We start from the raw sequence: 13348 nt of genomic DNA, 5'->3' as shown, positions 1-13348 counted from the left end.
GCCCCATCCAGCCTGGCCTTGGGCACTTCCAGGGATCCAGGGGCAGCCACAGCTGCTCTGAGGACAAGTGGCTGTGAGGAAAGACCTGGAAGAGGAAAAGAAAGTGTGAAAAATGCACGGATTTTATGATTGGCTTTTTGCAAATATTCGAATTAATATTGTATGTGTTGTGTTAGAAAGTAATGCTGGATTCATTCTCTTAAGTAGTGTGGTAAATAGAGTTTTAGGTTATAACAAAATGTTAAAATAGAAACTCTGCTATGTAGGATATTTTTTTAAAGAAAGGACTTGCACTGAGCTAGCAGCCCCAGGACACCTGAATCTTTCAGAGAAAAAGAATTTATTGCTCTCTTATCAGAAAAAATGAACTTCTTCCCACCTCGAAGGCGCTGTCAGGATTCAGAGGAAGAAGCTGAGGATGAGCAGACAGAATCCTGTGTTTGAATGGAATTGATGCATCATGGATGAGGTGTATGAATATGCAACAGGCTGTTGTTTTTAAGGGTTAATCCTTTGTTAATGTGTGTTCTTTTTCAGGCTTATTTTGCCCAGAAAAGGTACCCAGACATCCATAACTCTTTGTTTTTGTTGTCTCATATTGTCCTAATTCAAATTGTCCAAGTCATTATTACTCTAATTGTATTACTATTTTTATAACCATTTTATTAATATTAAACTTTGAAAATTTTAAAAACAAGCGATTGGCATTTTTCACAGAGCAAATCGAGCAACTCTTTGAGCAGAGCTTGTTTCTGTGACCCTGAGCCCTGGGTGTGAGCTGCCCCAGTGACCCTCCCGGCTCCGGATGAGTGGGGCAGGATGAGCATCCAGGGGAGTGGCTGAGCTCTGCCCCTGGCCTGGGAGCCAGGCCGCTTCTCCAGCTCTGTCATCCTGTGGTTTTACTGCTGAAAAACGGGGCTCCCACTCCCTCCCTTGAGGGACTTTGTGATGTTCCAGCTGCGCTTCATCACCTGAAGAAAGCTCAGAGTTACATCTGTGAAATTGTGATGGTGTCGCAGAAGCACAGCCTTGTGTGTCATTTGCAGATATTTCCTCTCTCTCCAAATACCCCAGGCCACCAGTGCGTGTTCCTTTTTTATCTGTCTTCACTCTGGGACTCTGTTCCTGGAGCAGAGGTGATCAGCAAGTGAGTTTGTCATTATTTGTTTCCTTACATATTCCTTAATTACAGCACTTGAGAGATTTTCCCTTTCTCTCCTTTTGTCTCATTGTAAGCGTTTTTTGGGGCTGGAGAAAAGGAAGGGAAGGGAAGGGAAGGGAAGGGAAGGGAAGGGAAGGGAAGGGAAGGGAAGGGAAAGGAAAGGAAAGGAAAGGAAAGGAAAGGAAAGGAAAGGAAAGGAAAGGAAAGGAAAGGAAAGGAAAGGAAAGGAAAGGAAAGGAAAGGAAAGGAAAGGAAAGGAAAGGAAAGGAAAGGAAAGGAAAGGAAAGGAAAGGAAAATTTCAAGGAAAGGAAGTTTCAAGGAAATTTCAAGGAAAAGAAAGGAAAGGAAAAGGAAAGGAAGGAAAGGAAAGGAAAGGAAAGGAAAGGAAAGGAAAAAGGAAAGGAAAGGAAAGGAAAGGAAAGGAAAGGAAAGGAAAGGAAAGGAAAGGAAAGGAAAGGAAAGGAAAGGAAAGGAAAGGAAAGGAAAGGAAAGGAAAGGAAAGGAAAGGAAAGGAAAGGAAAGTTTCAAGGAAAGGAAATTTCAAGGAAATTTCAAGGAAAAGAAAGGAAAGGCAAAGGAAAAGGAAAGGAAGGAAAGGAAAGGAAGTCTCAGGAACTTTAGCTGGTCTTCAGAAATCCATCCCTAGTCAGACCTCTTCACTGCCAGCCTGCCCCAGTGGCCTTTTCTCTTTGTTTTAAGCAAATTGGCATTTTTGAAGCCAATTGAATTATCCCCCCCACCTCTGGGCCGTTTTTCCCTGAACTGCTATGATTGATTCCATCCACTCCCTTTAAGCAGCCCTTTTCACTTAGCAGAGTCAACACACTAAAACGAACTTGGAAAACAGATTTCTCACTCCTTAATATTTCAAACTCCCCAGCCTCCCATTTTTTACTTTATTTTAGCAGAAACCTCCTCTGGAAATCTTTTGTTGGAGGTTTTTATCTCATTTGATGGCTGGCTCTGGGCTCCAGCACTCAACACACGTTTAATGGCCTGAAGCATCTTGTAATGCTTCCCATTCCCAGGATCTGGGAGTTTTAGACAGCTCAACACTCTCAGCTCTGGAAATGCAACCATCTGGGAGGTTAATTGGTAAAAAAACAATTATTGACAGGAAGGGCAGCATCAGTCTGGGAGCAGAAAGTTGGGCTGAGGGTGCTGGGAGGTTCATGGCTCATCTGCATTTGGATACACAGGCAAATTAATGAGAATTCAGCTTCTCAGGTTTAATTGTTTGAAGTTTATGAAATTTAGTTCTTGCTCTGAATGAAATTTGCCTGAAGGTTTGTCTTAATTTACTTCCAGAGGTAAAATTAGGGTAATTGGAAAGAAGGTCACTTCTGCAAATAGGGGTTTTGTATTGTTGGACTAATTGACTTGGATTAATACCTTTTTACTTAAAAACAGAGTCATTTTCACTAAGTGAAGTCAGAGCTGGGGTAGGACCCAAGGATTCTTGCTGTTTTCAAAGGGATTCTGATTTACTTTGATTTATTCCCCATTTCTGTGGTGCCTGGGCCCTGAGTGTTTGTCACTGACCCTGGGCTCGTGTGTGTTGTGCACAGCAAATCCACCCCATCCCCAAGGAAAATCTGCCTTCCCTGAGAAATGAAATGCTTCAGTCTTGCAGAGCAGTTTTAATTGAAAATTTATTTTAAAGCAAGCAGTGTTGTTTTTTTTTTTTTTTTTTTTTTTCTGGCACAGTAAAGTAGTAAAGAAGAAAAGCTCCCTGGATGCTTGTAGGAAATGTCAGTTTTTGTTTTTCATTTTATTCTTTCTGAAATCTCTAATGAAAACAACGTTTCTGTGCAATGTAAAGGTTTTAAGGAGAATCCAAATGAAAGCTTGGGCAGCTTTTCACGGATCTGTTTTCCTATGGAAAATGCTTTTTCCTTGTGGATGTAATAAAGGCTGAAAAATCTTGCTCACAATTTGATTCTCAGATTTCAGTGCAAGTCTGCTTTAAACCTCTTGAATCCACACACATAATTCATCCTTCCTGCATAAGCCCTGGTGCTGATTTTCCTTGTAAAATCAATAAACAGAGATAAAGAGGGAAAAGAAGTGCTCGAGTGAAGGGGCGTGCTGCTGCTTTTGCAGGTACTTGGGAGAAATGAAATTTAAGGCAATTTCCTCATCTCGAGCTGCTGTTCTTTTCTGTAGGTATTGACTTTTAAATCTTGTTCCTTCTCCAGTTCCTGCAAGGAGAGGAACACTTGCACTGAGCTGAACTCGAGCAGATGGCGTTGGAAAAGTGTGAGCAGGAGAGGGACCTGCCTCTGCTCTCAAGCACAGATTAAACACAATTTCTCTCTGTGAAAGCCCCTCTTAACATTAGACCTTGGCTGTTTTACCTTGAGTATCATCCTTTCCACTTGAATTACACTACTGCAGTTTAATTGTAATAAATTACCAAGCTTAAATGTGGTGACTGTTTCAAAAGCTTGGATTTTGCCTGCCTGATATTTGGCTGTGGATAGCTCTGATTGGCATCAGGAATTACAGAATTCAGCACAGTGGATAATCATAAAATCCCAGACTGGTTTGGGGTGGAAGGAACCTTAAAGTTCATCCTGCTCCACCTTCCACTGTCCCTGCTTGCTCCAAGCCCCTTCCAGCCTGGCCTTGGACATTCCCAGGGGTCCAGGGGCAGCCACAGCTTCTCTGGGAATTCTGTGCCAGGGCCTCCCCACCCTCACAGCCAGGAATTCCTCCCCAATATCCCATTGACATCTGCCCTCTCACAGCCCAGGGCCTGTCCCCTTGTCCTGTCACTCCATGTCTGTGTAAAATGTCATTTTCCAGCTCTCCTGTAAGGCCCCCTTGGTTATCTGTACTGATAAGGGATGGAAGTTGTGCTGGCTCTTAGCACTTCTTCAGTCTTGTCTTGGTTTCAGAGAGGTTTGGGGAAGAAAAAAGCATTGGCTAAATCATCTTCCTTCCTTCCTTCCTTCCTTCCTTCCTTCCTTCCTTCCTTCCTTCCTTCCTTCCTTCCTTCCTTCCTTCCTTCCTTCCTTCCTTCCTTCCTTCCTTCCTTCCTTCCTTCCTTCCTTCCTTCCTTCCTTCCTTCCTTCCTTCCTTCCTTCCTTCCTTCCTTCCTTCCTTCCTTCCTTCCTTCCTTCCTTCCTTCCTTCCTTCCTTCCTTCCTTCCTTCCTTCCTTCCTTCCTTCCTTCCTTCCTTCCTTCCTTCCTTCCTTCCTTCCTTCCTTCCTTCCTTCCTTCCTTCCTTCCTTCCTTCCTTCCTTCCTTCCTTCCTTCCTTCCTTCCTTCCTTCCTTCCTTCCTTCCTTCCTTCCTTCCTTCCTTCCTTCCTTCCTTCCTTCCTTCCTTCCTTCCTTCCTTCCTTCCTTCCTTCCTTCCTTCCTTCCTTCCTTCCTTCCTTCCTTCCTTCCTTCCTTCCTTCCTTCCTTCCTTCCTTCCTTCCTTCCTCTCCTTCCTCTCCTTCCTTCCTCTCCTTCCTTCCTCTCCTTCCTTCCTCTCTTTCTTTCTTTAAGCCAGGAGGGTTTTTTGGCTCACCAGAAGCCCAAAGCTGTTTCCCTTGGAGCTGAGGTGTCTCAGGGTGATGCTGGGATATGCAGAGCAGAGAGAGCTTGAAGCATCTCCAGAAGTGCTCAAAGGAGGAGATTCCTCAGATCTTTTCCAGGATGAAGGGTTTTGGATAAAGTTTCAGTCCCCGATGGTGGCTCTGGCAGGACCTTTGCAGTGAGGGCTCTTTCATCTCGTGGTGGGTGCACAGTGTGCCAGGCAGCCCATGGAGTGTCTCTGATGCCCTTGGGAGAGGATGTGAAGCCACTTCACATCCTCTCTTCTGAGGATTTGATGTATTCCTGTAGAATTTCATGAGCAGGGGCACTGGAGGGTTTTTCCCCAAAGAAACTTTTACCTGCATTGTCCCCTCCTCAGGTCCTTCCCTGGATTCTGTCTGGGAGCATCTCTGGATGTCACTGTCAGCCAAGCTGTGACATTCCTGCCCTGTCCCCTGGCATACCCTGGACATGATCCCACAGATAAACTTCCAACTCCAAAATCAGAACACCCTGGTCCCAGCTCTCTTTTAGGACATTCCCCAGCCTGTGCCATTTCCTGATCCTTATCTTGGACTGTTGGGGTCCACTCTGGCTTGGTTTAACTCCCTATTATGGGTACAGCACCTGGTTTAGTCCCTGTCCCTGTCATTTAACCTCTGATTATTCCTTGTGTCACCTCTCTGTGAGGGAACTGAGCCCTTCCAGGTGAGGGACACTTCTCCAGGATGGAACATGGACCACATTCTTGGGACCATCTCTATTCACACTGATATTGGCATGAAATTTGCTGGTAATAATTATCTTCCCATGGCAGGGTTGCCCTTTTCCTACTTTTTCTTGTCTGATTTGACTATAAAAGTGTTAAAGTGTCAGAGGCTTTCTCTCTAGTCCTGCCTGGAGCCTCAAAAGTTTAATTTTGTCACAACACAGGACCTTTCTATGGTTGCTCTTTATCCTGACATGCCAAATTTCCTCCTCTGCCAATGTGCCCAGGCTTTAATATGAAATTAAACCATGAGAAATCCAAACTACTTCAGCAAAAAACTCCAATTTCTGGTCATGAGGTGGCTCAGGGTGGCTGGGGCAGCAGTGCAGATGGAAATCTGCACATCCAAGGGCTCCCTCAGCACAAGATGCTAAATTCAGCACCAAAAGAGAGATAATTGGCTGTATATTTCCCAATTTATGTGGTTTTAATCCATTAAATAATTTACAAAATGCAATCCCACGTGGTTTAAGGTTTATGGGAAGAAAGAGTGAGGCTGCTTTCACTTGGTGAGCAAAGAAATTCAAAAGCAATAGGTTGCCTTAGGTGATGCCTCACTATTTCTTCATCCCATGGCTACAACTTCAGACTTTACAAAAACTGGTTTGTTTCTTTTTTGGGTTTTTTTTTTAGGCGAAATCCAAGACAAATATTGAAACATCTTAGGTATTCATATTTGAGGCATGTCAAACAGCTCATGTTGGCAGAAGCAGGCACAGTTGAGGCTAATACATAAAAGTGTAATAAAACAGATATTTTTCTCCTGTCTGCTGTGACTGTGAAATTCCCATTTCAATTTCACTTTTTTTGAACAAAACATTACCTTTAATGTTTAATCCAGATCTGTAAGGGATGCTGGGCTTTTAAATTCATGTGCACCTTTCCTGGCTGGGATGTCTCATTCTGAGGATGTGGGATTCTGTGGGCTGTGACAGTGGAAGCAAGGAACTGGTTTTATTTCTTTTGTGCTTCTTCACAGCTTCTGCAGGCTGCAAGTGCCTCCTTCTAGAAGCAACATGAAATCAAAAGGAGATCTGAGGTTTTCAGTGTTGTGGTTCTTCTCTTTGCACAGCTGGTGCTTCTCAGGGATGTTTCAGATGGGGAAGTGAAACCCTCAGCTTTTGTCTGTGGAGTGCTGTGTGCTGATTGCTTGAAGTATTGCAAACTCCCAAGTAGTTAAGTGAAATTTCCAGGAAATTACCATTATTTAGGTCAGCTAAGTGCCTTTGAGTTGCCTTTTGTGTGTGTCTGTTTCTTGTTGCAGCCATACTGCAGAAAAAAAAAATGCAGCTGAAAGAGCAAACTGCTTTGTTTGTGACAGGATCATGGAATGGTTGGGGTGGGAAGGGACCTGAAAGATCTCATTTCAAACCCCTGCCGTGGGCAGGGACACCTTCCATTATCCCAGGGTGCTCCAAGCCCTGTCCAGCCTGGCCTTGGACACTCCAGGGATCCAGGGGCAGCCACAGCTTCTCTGGGAATTCTATTCCAGGGCCTCCTCACCCTCACAGGGAACAATTCCTTCCCAATATCCCATCTATCCCTGCCCTCTGGCAGTGTGCAGCCATTCCCTGTGTCCTGTCCCTCCATGCCTTGTCCCCAGTCCCTCTCCAGCTCTCCTGAAGCCCCTTTAGCCCTGGAAGGGGCTCTGAGCTCTCCCTGGATCCTTCTCCTCTCCAGGTGAACACCCCCAGCTGATCCAATTCCCACCATCCTCAAAACTTTTACTTCTGTGAAGTTTCCCAGGTTATGTTTTAGTGAAAGGGAAATGGCCTCAAGCTGCACCAGGGGATGTTTAGGTTAGATATGAGGAGGGAAAAAATCATGGAAAGGGTTGTAAAGCATTGGAACAGCTGCTCAGGGCAGGAGTGGTGTCACTAAAAATGTGTGTCCTTGTTCTGTCACCGGGCAGCACTGACAGAACCAGAGGACACAGTCCCAGGCTGTATCAGGGAAGGTACAGGTTGGATATTAGGAAAAAGTTTTTCACAGAAAGAATAATAAATTACTGGAATGCTCTTCCCAGGTAGAATCACCATCTCTGGATGTGTTTCAAAAAAGACTGGACATGGCACTTGGTGCTATGCTCTAGTTGAGGTGTTAGGGCATAGGTTGGACTTGATGATCTCAGAGGTCTCTTCCAACCTCATCATTCTGTGATTCTTTGATTCTGTGATTCTGTGTGGATGTGGCACTTGAGGACACAGTTTAGTGGTGACCCTGGTGATGCTGGTTGATGGTTGGACTTGATGATCTTAGAGGTCTCTTCCAACCTCATTATTCTGTGATTCTGTGTGGATTCTGTGTGGATGTGGCACTTGAGGACACGGTTTAGTGGTGATGCTGGTTGATGGTTGGACTCTTGGAAAACTTTTCCAGCCTTAATGATTCTGGGATGGTGTGAAGCCCAGCAGAGTCTTTGGAGAGGTCTGTGCTGTGTGAAGTGTGGCACAAACTGAAATCAGACAGGAGCTCCCCCCGTGCCGTGGGCCATGGAGCGTTGGAATTGAAGGCAGCAGGGCGTTAATGGCAGAGCCACCTGTCCCTGCCTGGCTTGGTGGCACCTTGGAGCACTCCTGCCAAGCATCACCAGAGTGTCTCATCTCCAGGAGATCAGGGGGTGGAGGCTCTGGCAGCTGGCAGTGTTTATTGCATGAGCACTCTCTGTAGTGCTTGTTCTGAGTCGTGACTCTGCCTTTGGGCTGGGATGAGGCACGAGGGTTTAGAAGAATCCAGGGCTGAGTGGAGCTCTCAGGGTTCAAGTTCTGCCTCACTGGCTTGGAGTGACCCCCATGGGCCACCAAGGCCGTGTCTCCCTAACTTGGAGTGACCCCCATGAGTCACCAAGGCCTTGCTCAGAGAAATCAAGATGAGTCACCAAGGCCATCTCTCCCTAAGTTGGAATGATCCCCGTGAACCACCCAAGCTATGTCTCCCTAAGTTGGAGTGATCTCCATGAGCCACCAAGACCTGACTCAGAGTCATCCCTTCAAGCCATGTCATCCCTTCAAGGCCATGTCTTCCTAACTTGGAATGACCCCTACAAGCCACCAAGGCCATGCTTCCCTGGCTTGGCATGATCCCCACGAGCCACCAAGGCCTGGCTCAGAGTGATCTCCACTGGCCACCAAGGCCATGTCTCCCTAACTGGTAATGATCCCCATGAACCACCAAGTCCATGTCCCCCTAACTTGGAGTGACCCCCAGGAGCCACCAAGGCCTGGCTCAGGGACCCCCAGGAGCCACCAAGGCCTGGCTCAGCCACCAAGGCCTGGCTCAGTGACCCCCATGAGCCACCGAGGCCTGGCGCAATGACCCCCACAAGCCACCAAGGCCTGGCTCAGAGTGATCCCCATGGGCCATCAAGACTGTGTCGCCCTAAGTTGAAGTGACCTCCATGAGCCACCAAGGCCTAGATGAGTGATCCCCACAAATCACCAAGGCCTGACTCAGTGACCCCCATGAGCCACCAAGGCCTGGCTGAGTGACCCCCAGGAGCCACCAAGGCCTGGCTCAGTGACCCCCAGGAGCCACCAAGGCCTGGTTCAGTGATCCCCACAAATCACCAAGGCCTGGCTCAGAGAAATCCCCACAAGCCCCCAAGGCCTGGCTCAGTGACCCCCACAAGCCACCAAGGCCTGGTTTAGAATGACCCCCACAAGCCCCCAAGGCCTGGCTCAGCCACCAAGGCCTGGCTCAGTGACCCCCACAAGCCCCCAAGGCCTGGCTCAGTGACCCCCACAAGCCACCAAGGCCTGGTTTAGAATGACCCCCACAAGCCCCCAAGGCCTGGCTCAGTGACCCCCACAAGCCCCCAAGGCCTGGCTCAGCCACCAAGGCCTGGCTCAGTGACCCCCACAAGCCACCAAGGCCTGGTTTAGAATGACCCCCACAAGCCCCCAAGGCCTGGCTCAGTGACCCCCCTGAGCCACCAAGGCCGTGCCTCGCTGCCCATGGCAGATCCATGCAGGCTCAGGGAAGCAGGGCTGGGCTGTGTGTGTGGAGCCTGAACAAATGGCTCATTTGCATGGTGGGCTCACATGTTTGCAGAGTCTGTTTTGGGCTGCAAAGTGCTCGGCTTCACTTTCTGGTGAGCAGGTGTTTGGCAAGGAAGGAGCCATCACACCATCAGCTGGGAGAGAGGAGGAATCTGCTCCCTGAGTGTTGATTCAGAAGCCATGGCTGCTGTTCAGGAAACTTTTATTGGAAGAGTTTTCTGAAGTTCTTTTCCTTGAGAATGAAATGAGACACCTGCTCGGCTCCCACTCTTGTGCTTGTAACTCCCTTCTTCCCTGGGAGAAATCCTGACTTCTGTCAGGGAGTTGTGCAGAGCCACAAAGTCCCTCCTGAGCCTCCTTTTCTCCAGGCTGAGCTCCTTTCTCAGCCCCTCCTGGTGCTCCAGCCCCTTCCCCAGCTCTGTTCCCTTCCCTGGACACCCTCCAGCCCTCAATGTCCTTGAGAGGGGCTCAGAAGTGTCCCCAGGGCTGGAGGTGCCTCAACAGTGCCAGCACAGAGGGACCATCACTGCCCTGGTCCTGCTGGCTGTACTATTAAATTGATTAATTAAATTAGTGTTGCCTTGTCTCTTAGTTATTGTGGAGTTCTCATTTATCTTTTTGCTGCTTGCAAGGTTTCCTTTAGGACTGAATTTCTGGCCATGACTCAAAGCCATAACTCCAGATTTGATTCAGACCTCACCAGGAGCCCTGAAGGGATTCTCAGGCTCTGTGATGATTTTTGCTCATCCTGGTGTCCTGTTTGTATCTGGTGTGTTCCTGAGTTGCCAGGTGGATGAGTTTAGGCTCTTTTGCTCTTTTTTTCCTGACTCCATGGATCCCTGAGGTGATGGCTGTGGCTGGAGCTGTGGGACTCTGTGTGGGCTCTTCCTCCTCAGCATTCCCACGTCCCTGTCTGTGGGTTTGTGTTTGGATTGGCAAGTGGGAATTTCCATTTTTTTAAAACACTCCTTCAGCTTTGCAAGCTTTCATCCTGAAAAAATGAAGCCTGTCTGCCCTTTCCTCCTGGAAAGATGACAGAAGGGTTTTAGCTTTAGGGAGAATATTGGACAGAAGCTGCTGTTGGAAGGCAGAGGTGCAAATGGGATTTCCTAAACGCTGCCTTGATCCAGCTCTGCCCTTGTGTAACACAGTGGCAAAAATAGCAGCTCTTTCTGGGAAAACTGGAGCACTCTTGGAAGGTCCCACCTGTTCTGTGCTCCTTGTAGCTCCTTTATGTTCCTTACAGTGCATTTTCCAGAGGGATTTTGGCACTGTGGGAGCTGGGGCTGTTGCCTTTTCCTGTGGCCCTTTTGTGGGGATAAGTAGGTCAGTGGCACCAGTGCTGCTCGTGACACTTCCCCCTGCAAGCAGAGCAGAGCTCTGGGGCTGTTCCCTGGCCTCTGGCTTTAGTCAGGGTTACGTGTTTGGCCTTCAAACTGGCACAGGGTGATGGCTGCAGTCTGCTGCTGTGGCACTGGCTTTCTGCTGAGGCTCTGAGCCCCTCATCCCACGGCACAAAGTGGCACTGCCTTTCTGCTGAGGCTCTGAGCCTCTCATCCCACAGCACAAAGTGGCACTGCCTTTCTGCTGAGGCTCTGAGCCCCTCATCCCACAGCACAGTGGCACTGCCTTTCTGCTGAGGCTCTGAGCCCCTCATCCTACAGCACAAAGTGGCACTGCCTTTCTGCTGAGGCTCTGAGCCCCTCATCCCACGGCACAAAGTGGCACTGCCTTTCTGCTGAGGCTCTGAGCCTCTCATCCCACAGCACAAAGTGGCGCTGCCTTTCTTCTGAGGCTCTGAGCCCCTCATCCCTCATCCCACAGCACAAAGTGGCGCTGCCTTTCTGCTGAGGCTCTGAGCCTCTCATCCCACAGCACAAAGTGGCACTGCCTTTCTGCTGAGGCTCTGAGCCTCTCATCCCACAGCACAAAGTGGCGCTGCCTTTCTTCTGAGGCTCTGAGCCCCTCATCCCTCATCCCACAGCACAAAGTGGCACTGCCTTTCTTCTGAGGCTCTGAGCCCCTCATCCCTCATCTCATAGCACAAAGTGGCACTGCCTTTCTGCTGAGGCTCTGAGCCCCTCATCCCACAGCACAGTGGCACTGCCTTTCTGCTGAGGCTCTGAGCCCCTCATCCCATGGCACAAAGTGGCACTGCCTTTCTGCTGAGGCTCTGAGCCCCTCATCCCTCATCCCACAGCACAAAGTGGCGCTGCCTTTCTGCTGAGGCTCTGAGCCCCTCATCCCACAGCACAGTGGCGCTGCCTTTCTGCTGAGGCTCTGAGCCCCTCATCCCATGGCACAAAGTGGCACTGCCTTTCTGCTGAGGCTCTGAGCCCCTCATCCCACAATGTGCTGAGGGACTCGGGATCCCTGTGCTGCTGTTGGGTCTGGATATGGGAGGAAATGCTGGCAAAGGGTTCCCATTTCTCCCAGAACCTTTTATTCCAGATTGCCCCATGCTGCTTCCCTGGTGGTGAAGCCCCTGTGAGGGGTTAATACATTGTCTCAGCAATTCAAAGTGGGAGAGTTTTGGATTGGAAGTTCTATTATTCATTGTTTTGCCTTCATTTTGAGGATCTCAAAGCATTTTACAAAGAACTATCCCTGCTCTGGAAAACCAGCAGAAGGTCCTGGAATATATTGTATTGGAATATATGTACTAGAATATATTCTCTTCCAAAAACCCCCAAACTTCAGCACTACATGACTGAAGGGTCAGCAATAAGCACCCTTTCCGCCTTCCTTTCATTCTTTTATTGTGTTTAACTTGTTGGTGTTCAATGCCTTTTTTTAAATTATTTTTTTATGTTTCCAGTTTGAGTTTTTGTCTGTTGCTGGCATTTCTTGTTCCCATGCTCAGATTTTATTTCGGTCAGAGCTATGAAATAGTTGAAGGCAGACCAGCACAAGATGATTAATTTTTCCTGTCTTCCAAGATCATCTTTGGAGACTATCAAGACATATGTTCTCAAATAGATTCCCTGGTAGTGTGGAGGTTATGGGAATGGCTGAGCAAGGCTGTGCCCTTTCCTTCCTGTAAAACTGGGATGGTTGGAAGATGCCAATCAATCAGTTTTGTGTAGTGCTTACATCTTTTGCCCAAAACAAATTTGTGAGATGCTTTACATCCCGCTGAACGGGAAGTAGCTTTTGATTTTATTTCTCCTCTCTGCTGCTCTTTGTGACCCATGAGCTCCCTGGTGAATTCCCAAGGAATGCTGTGAGCCAGGGAACAGGAGCAGAATTCCCTGAGGTCGTGCAGAAGGGTCTGGGGCACAGCTGGGAACCAAACCCCAGTCACCCAACACCCATCCCTTGCCTGAACCAATGTACAAGAATTTCCTCCTGCTGTGCCTCTAATAGAAACTGCAGGGCCAAATGAAGTGGGCAGATTGCAATCACTGCTGCTGAGTTATCCCAGCGGTGGAATTACTGCAGCCCTCTGCTTTCCCCTACTAATTTGGAAAGTCTGCTGCCTCTTCCCCCTCCTCTCCCTCCCAGAGCTCCACCTTGCCACATTCCAGGCTCTGCCTTGTGGGAAAAAGAGCCCGAATGACCAGCAAGAGCCCAGATGTTGTGGCTGGGGGCAGGAAGCACAAGTCAGCTCTGCCTGATTTGTGAAGCTAAAAATAGTGAGAGCATTAATACAAATTTCTGCTTTCAGCTGGCTGGGCAGCCCGGCCTCTCCAGAGGCATCTTCCTTGCAGGAGCCCTGAGCACAGGGAGCAGGGCAGGCAGCTCGTTAGATTAATTCCTCAGTGCCTTGGTTCCTTGTTTTATTCACATTACAGGAGTGCCTGCAGGCCTGAGTGCAGCTGTGTGAGCCTAAAGATGAATTTCAGAGTGAGGGAATGTAGTGAGTGACAGGGAGGGGACAGAACCTGCAGCC

At 48.3% G+C, this 13348-nt stretch overlaps 1 protein-coding gene across 3 annotated transcripts in view; it reads left to right on the top strand.

Annotated features, from left to right (window-relative positions):
- Nucleotides 1–13348, top strand: part of EXTL3 (exostosin like glycosyltransferase 3) — a 138943-nt gene that overhangs the window by 45830 nt on the left and 79765 nt on the right. The gene's annotated exons all lie outside the window — the stretch shown is intronic.

This window comes from Melospiza melodia, chromosome 3 (assembly GCF_035770615.1).
Source record: "Melospiza melodia melodia isolate bMelMel2 chromosome 3, bMelMel2.pri, whole genome shotgun sequence".
In the NCBI taxonomy this organism is placed as follows: Eukaryota; Metazoa; Chordata; class Aves; order Passeriformes; family Passerellidae; genus Melospiza; species Melospiza melodia.
This window is presented reverse-complemented; position numbering and strand designations above follow the sequence as displayed.